The sequence below is a fragment of the Sarcophilus harrisii genome, chromosome 4, assembly GCF_902635505.1.
Source record: "Sarcophilus harrisii chromosome 4, mSarHar1.11, whole genome shotgun sequence".
In the NCBI taxonomy this organism is placed as follows: Eukaryota; Metazoa; Chordata; class Mammalia; order Dasyuromorphia; family Dasyuridae; genus Sarcophilus; species Sarcophilus harrisii.
The window spans coordinates 63706900-63714237 of NC_045429.1; positions in this window are offsets into that span (position 1 = coordinate 63706900).

A 7338-nucleotide genomic window follows, 5' to 3' on the forward strand; every position below is an offset into this window, starting at 1 on the left:
GCTTTTCTGTTCTTCTCCTCCATAATAGATGTCCCTATGTTGCCTATCCAGGGCAAAATGACTTGGACAATATAACATTCAGGATCGGGTTTGCTGTTAACCTGTAGAGGAGGGAGAATAGATGACCCACTTGTAATCTGGGGAATTAACAAACCTAATAAGCTTTCCTCAGGACCAGAGATTGAAGCCAGGAGCAAGTTGGCAAAAGTCTTAGCCCCCCAGCTCCAAAGAGTCCTAAATCCAAGCTCTTTCAGTAATATTGTCAATATAGAGATCATAGATTTGGAACTGGATGGACCTTAGAGATAATCCAGTTGAACTACCACATTTTACAGATGAGGAAACTAATACCCAAAGAGATTAAGTTGCCCAAATAGTAAATAGTAGTTCAGAATCAGAAGCAAAGCAATGTTCTTTCCTTGCCCCAGACCCTAGCTTAGCTTTATTGATTTTTAAATATTTCTTTATGACTTAAATGAGGTACTGCTCGGTGCCTGATTCTTCCAGCCCAACCCATTTGATCCTACTCTGCATCTTCTTTCTTAGGGTTAAGCCTACCAGAGTTCCATGGTATTCTCTAGCTTGGCCTCCCTTTGCCACCAGTGGCCAGAACACTGCTCCCTGAGATAATAATTAATAATTTAATAATACTGACTGAGTGCCATGCACTGTGCAAAGCACTTCATAATTGTCATCTCATTTGATCCTCACAACAACCCTGGGAGGTAGATATTATTCTTATTCCCATTTTGGAGATAGGGAAACTAAGGAAAACAGAGATCAAGTGACATGCCCAAGTTCACATATCCAAGAAGTATCTAAGGCTGGATTTGAACTCAGGTTTCCCTAACTACATGGGCAACATGCCAGCCATTATACTGCTTATCTGTATATGAACTTGGCTTGAGAGTGTACCATAAGAGATAAGGATGGAAGACTGAATGAGGATATATATCCTGAATAAAATCCCAGTTCTTCTACCCTAGTTATTTCTGCATTTGCTCTCAAGTAACTGAAATAAGTTCAAGTCACAGAGTAAGAAGTTCTGTGGATATTTTTTGAAGAAGTGAATGAACTGTGGTGAAAAAGAATCTCATTTATGTTGTGAAGAAGTAGAAGTGATTAGATTTAGGTAAGATAGAAAAAGTAAAAGGGGAACAGATTTCCAGCTCAGTCTATCAAGGCTTCCCTGAACCTCCCATCTCCAGTAGCCCTACTTCCTCTCAGATCACAGAGAAAAAGGAGGTCTCCTATTGCTGCAGTTAATGGTAACAGGCAAGTATCTGTCTAATTCTCATTAACAACCTGCCCTGGTAGCCTCTGCCAGAATCTCTATTTTTAGAACAATGGGAAATGCATGAATTATTGAAAGGTAGTAGCCAAAACTGTAAATGCTAAAACCCCAGGGGGAGGTTGGGGCAAAATGACTTGAACAATATAACACTCAGGATCGGGTTTGCTGTTAACCTGTAGAGGAGGGAGAATAGATGACCCACTTGTAATCTGGGGAATTAACAAACCTAATAAGCTTTCCTCAGGACCAGAGATTGAAGCCAGGAGCAATTGACTAGGGAGCCCTATAATGGCATCCTGGGAGGTTGCCTTCAAGCTACAATATTTTCCTGCTTCCTTTCCCATATCCAGTGCTGGAAAGAGGCTCTTCTTTCCCAGCATGTGTTCTGTCTCTGCTAACCCAGGATGTAGTGACATTGATTGGTCTCAAAGGTGGTTATGCATTTCATGTGTATAATGGCCCTAATGATGGCTTGGAATACAGTGGCAGTAAACTATGCTGTTTATTTAATACTTTGGGAGTTGCAAATCTATGCAAATTTCTATGAATATTAATATATGGAGTCAAGAGTTTTGGCAATATTCAGTATTATGTTTGGTTTAGTTTTCAGATGTGATTGTTTTACAGGTTGAAGTCTCTAAAATAATTCCATCCCTGAGATACTTGGAGAAGTCCTTAGTTTAGAGATGCACAAATTCTGAACTCTAGGGGTGCTTATTCACTCTCCCCTCAACTTGCATCTACCTCCACTTGGACGTTCTCCTTTCCTGGACTACCCATTCTCTCTAGCCCTTCAAATCATATTCATTCTTCAAATCCTAGCCCCAATGTACCTAGTAATAAGATCTTCTCTAGCCATCCCTAGGGAATCCATCCCTCTTTTGATTGCCTATCAACTGAGTGCTATATGTCATTCACATATCATGTGTGGCAAATTGGGTATGAGATTGATCTCAGAATCAGGAAGCCTTGGATTTAGATCCTGTCTCTGGCAAAGTCCTTCTGACAATGTGACCTCAGGCAAATCAATGACCCTCTAAGTGCCTCTAGCTACTCTACAACTTTGAGCTGCTTATCCTTACTAGGAGGATTTCCATTTTAAAAGTTCTTCAAAGCAGTGAAATATCAGGTAGGATATGGCATACATAGGATCAGCTAGATGGCATAGTGGATAGAACAATGGACTTGCATTCATCTTTGTGAGTTCAAATGTAGCCTCAGACACTTTTACTAGATGTGTGATTCTAGGCAAATCAATTAATCCCGTTTGCCTCAGTTTCCTCATATGTAAAATGAGCTGGAGAAGGAAATGGGAAAGTACTCCAGTATCTTTGCCAAGAAAAATCTAAGATGGGGTCATGAAGAGTTGGACACAATTGAAATGACTCAACAACCTATCATATATATAATATATATGAATATATATTTCAATTAATTAATGATAAAGATTTAAGGAATTACTATGTACTAAGCACTATGAATAAATTTGTGCAATTGGTACAAATATAAAAATTAAATGATCCTTGCCTTCAAGGAGATTGCATTCTTTTTTTTTGTATTCACAAATGATTTTTATCTTAGCCAACATATATTTGAAGATGTGATTTCTTTTATTTTTTTTAATAGCCTCTTTATTTACAAGTTATATGTATGGGTAATTTTACAGCATTAACAATTGCCAAACCTTTTGTTCCAATTTTTCCCCTCCTTCTCCCCACCCCCTCCCCTAGATGGCAGGATGACCAGTAGATGTTAAATATATAAAAGTATAAAATACATACATAATAAATATACATGATCAAACCGTTATTTTGCTGTACAAAAAGAATTGGACTCTGAAATATTGTACAATTACCCTGTGAAGGAAATCCAAAATGCAGGCGGACAAAAATAGAGGGACTGGGAATTCAATGTAATGGTTCTTAGTCATCTCCCAGAGTTCTTTCGCTGGGCGTAGCTGGTTCAGTTCATTATTGCTCCATTGGAACTGGTTTGGTTCATCTCATTGCTGAGGATGGCCAGGTCCATCAGAATTGATCATCATATAGTATTGTTGTTGAAGTATATAATGATCTCCTGGTCCTGCTCATTTCACTCAGCATCAGTTCCTGTAAGTCTCTCCAGACCTTCCTGAAATCATCCTGCTGGTCATTTCTTATAGGATAATAATATTCCATAGCATTCATACCACAATTTATTCAGCCATTCTCCAATTGATGGGCATCCACTCAGTTTCCAGTTTCTGGTCACTACAAAGAGGGCTGCCACAAACATTCGTGCACATACAGGTCTTTTTCCCTTCTTTAAAATCTCTTTGGGATATTCTTTTACATATTCTTTTGTATTATATTGTATATATACAATATTGTAATTGTAATATATTGTATATATTCTTTTACATATATACTTTCTCTGATTTCTTTTCTATTGAATTGGACAAATAGGTTTATGTGCTCTTTGTATTCATTGTGGAACTGACATTTTGTGGGAAGAGTAACAAGCCTTGGATATCTAGCTTGGCTCTTCCTTTCCCATTAAATGATAGCAATCAGATACTCATGAATATAATTTCTTCTACTATTATATATCCTTTCTTTTTTTTTTTTTTGGTGAGGCAACTGGGACTAAGTGAATTGCCCAGTGACACAGCTAGGAAGTGTTAAGTGTCTTAGACCAGATTTGAACTCAGGTCTTCCTGACTTCAGGACTGGTGCTCTATCCACTGAGCCACCTAGCTGCCCCCATATATCCTTTCTTGAATTGGAAATTTCTTCCCCTTTAATCTTTAAATGCCAAAACACTTACAGTAACCTGTGGTAAATCTTTTTTTAAAGGGCAATTAATTTTAAATGTGAATCCCTAAACTTTAATTTTCTGTTTCCATTGGTTTTAAATCTTTTGTTTTCTTAAAGTAGGAGTCATCCCCAGGATACCTTTGTTACAAGGCATAACAGGATACCTGGACATGGGGGCTTCCTTTCTGGGCGGTATGGACATTTATGTGATCTTGAGCAAATCAGAGAAAGCATGTATCCAATGGGCATAAGACTATTTGCACTACCTACCTCAAAAGTTATTGTGAGGGAAGTGTTTTGTAAAACCTTAAAACATGACTTTCACATTATATTCAAATAAAACAAATTTCCAAATTGATCTTGTGATGGTAGTTCATTTTTAGTCTGGAAACTCCATTTGTAAAATCTACCACAAGAAATGTGGGCCATCTGAGCCATCAACTCCCCCTAGACTACATCTAGGTTCAAAAACTTCTGGGGGCAGAGATAAACAATGGGTCTCTCAGCAATTTCTGGCAGTGTTCAGTCAACCTGATGTTTGGAAAGTCCTGTAGAGAATTTGGCCCTAAATGTAATAGAGTTGGCTGGAGTACTCTTACCACTAGGGACCGAAGCCAAGGGAGGAGGCTGCTAATCTGTGATTACAAGCTGTAAAGATACTCCAGGCCTAGTGTGGAGGATGGGGCATGTAACAGGTGCTGGGGACCCACCAGGAGTTACTCTGGGGATTTCCACATTAAGACACTCTGAGTTGGCTTCAGCAGTGGCCCGATGCCAAAAGAACATAAGGAGAAAGTGACATGAAGGTTTATCTGGAAAAAACATAAAGGAGAAAAGAGAGAAATGGCCTGTGCTTCTGTTCCACTGGTCTGCAGACTATGGCAAAGTTCCCTGCAGTGACCAGCCCTGTTCAGAGTCACTGTTTTTATTAGGATTGGCAAAAGTGAGCAACAAGCTGAAACTGTGCAATACAGAGTCCTAACTGGGGGGCAGAGGGAGAAAAAGAGGCTCCCAGACCTCTCAAGGGCTTCAGTTACAGGAACCAAGCTTTTTAAAAGAATACATTAAATCTTGTAGTTGCTGCTTATTTTCACACTGCAATCACTTCCTCTTAACATTATTCTACCTCTACTACCAATTTATTTTTTCAGTGAACAGTCTTGTATTTTACCTTTTTCTCTCCTCTCCAAAAACTGGAAAAAAAAAAGAAAAAGATATTAAAATTATATTCAAACAAAATTCTCAAGTTGACCTTGTCCAAAAGTATATATTTTCCAATCTGCACTTTTTACCTGTCACTTCTCTGTCATGAGATGGATTCACATTTAGACCTCTGGAATCATGGTTGCTCATTGCAGAACTCTTAAATCTCTCTTTCTATTGTTATCATTATTTTATAAACTGATCTTCAAAGTCTGCTCAGTTCACTCTGTATGAATTCACATAAGTCTTCCCAGGTTTCTTTGAAATTATTTCTTTCATCATTTCTTACAACACCATAGTATTCCATTACATTCAAATACTTTAATTTGTTCAGCCATTCCCCATGGATACCTCCCACCCTTAGTTCCCAATTCTTTGCAGCCCCAATAAGAGCTGCTATAAAGATTTTTTGTACCTATGGGTTCTTTTTCCTCTTTCTTTTGTCCCTTTGGGATCTAGGCTTAATATCCTTCCATCCTTTTACACCCTTCCTTGTAATGGGGACCAACAATGAAGCAAAATCAAACAGTATTCCCCATAACAGGTACATTGTACAAAAGATGCAAGTTTCATCCTCAATTCCCTGGGGCAGAAATTCAGAACTATAATGAAGGCAGAGAAATCTGGGATCTGCTTCATGGCATTTCCATCTGGGTGAATGGAGATTCCTTTCTCTAAAGCCCATTCTCCATATGATCTGCCTATATTTTTCTTTCTTTTTAAATAATAGCTTTTTATTTCCAAAATATAATCAAAGATAGCTTTCAAAATTAACTCTTGCAAAATTTTGTGTTTCAATTTTTCCTCCCTCTCTTTCCTCAGCCCCTCTTCTAGATAGCAAGAAATCCAATATATGTTAAACATATGCAGTTCTTCTATATATATTTCCATAATTATCATGTTGCACACACACACACACAAATCAAATCAAAAAGGAAAAAAAATGAGAAAGAAAACAAAATGCAAGCAAACAACAACAAAAGTGAAAATGCAATGTTGTGATCCACATTCAGTCCCCCCACTTTTCTTTCTGGATGCAGATCTGCCCATCTTTTTCAAGCTCTCTGATGACATCTCTTGTGCTCTGTGTGTTATAAGGTGCTCATGCTCACTCATGTTTTTCAGACATCGTCATAGAATTATGAGATAATAGAATTAAAGATAGAAGGCATTTTGGAATCCCTCCAATTCAATTCCTTTATTTTAGTGATGAAATAACTGAGCCCCAGAGGGGTTAAGTGATTTATCCAGTGTCACACAGGTCATGACAGATCATATCAAAGCTCAGAGATTATAGTGCTATGATTTACAGCTCCACCAAAAAAGATAATGCTACTATTTAATTAGACTTTGTTTCTGAAAGAAGTTTGGGGTCATTAAAGAAGCTCTGCAAATACCCACTCTTCTGTTTAATTCTAGACCCAATCTATGCAGTTTTACTGTCCAAGAGGGACAAACTTTGTCAGGTTTCTATTCAACTGCTTGTTATTTCCTTAGTTCCTCACCCCGACCCCAGGTAGATAGTTAGGCCAAACTTTATGCATTAAAGAATAAAGAAAGAAACCTGTATTCTCCAGTAATAGCTTCGCTTCTTAGATCTTCCCTTACCTTTATTCAAAAGCCCTTGTAAACAAAGAGATAAAAAGAACAATGATGTACATAAAAATAAAAAACATGCAATTTTAAAACAATATATAACTCCCTCTGAAAGTATCCAAAGAAGATCCACCATCTATTCTGTGCTTAATTCATGTACTAGTTCAGTTCAAGACCTCACAAAAGAGAAACACAGCTTGACACTCCTTGGCTCTAAGGTCAAGGCCTATGGACAGCATCCAATCACCCATGTTACACTCACATTTAAAGAGGATGCAAAGAGTTATGTTTTTTGCTCCACTGCCACCATCAGTCTCAATTTTGTTCTGATTCTGAGAAGTAGAGCTGCAAACATAATTGCTATGCAGTAAATCAGCTCTGCCCAGAACCGCAGACTGACTGGGGGTGACCTACGGGGCTCTGGGCAAGCTGGAGGATCTGTAGAACTAA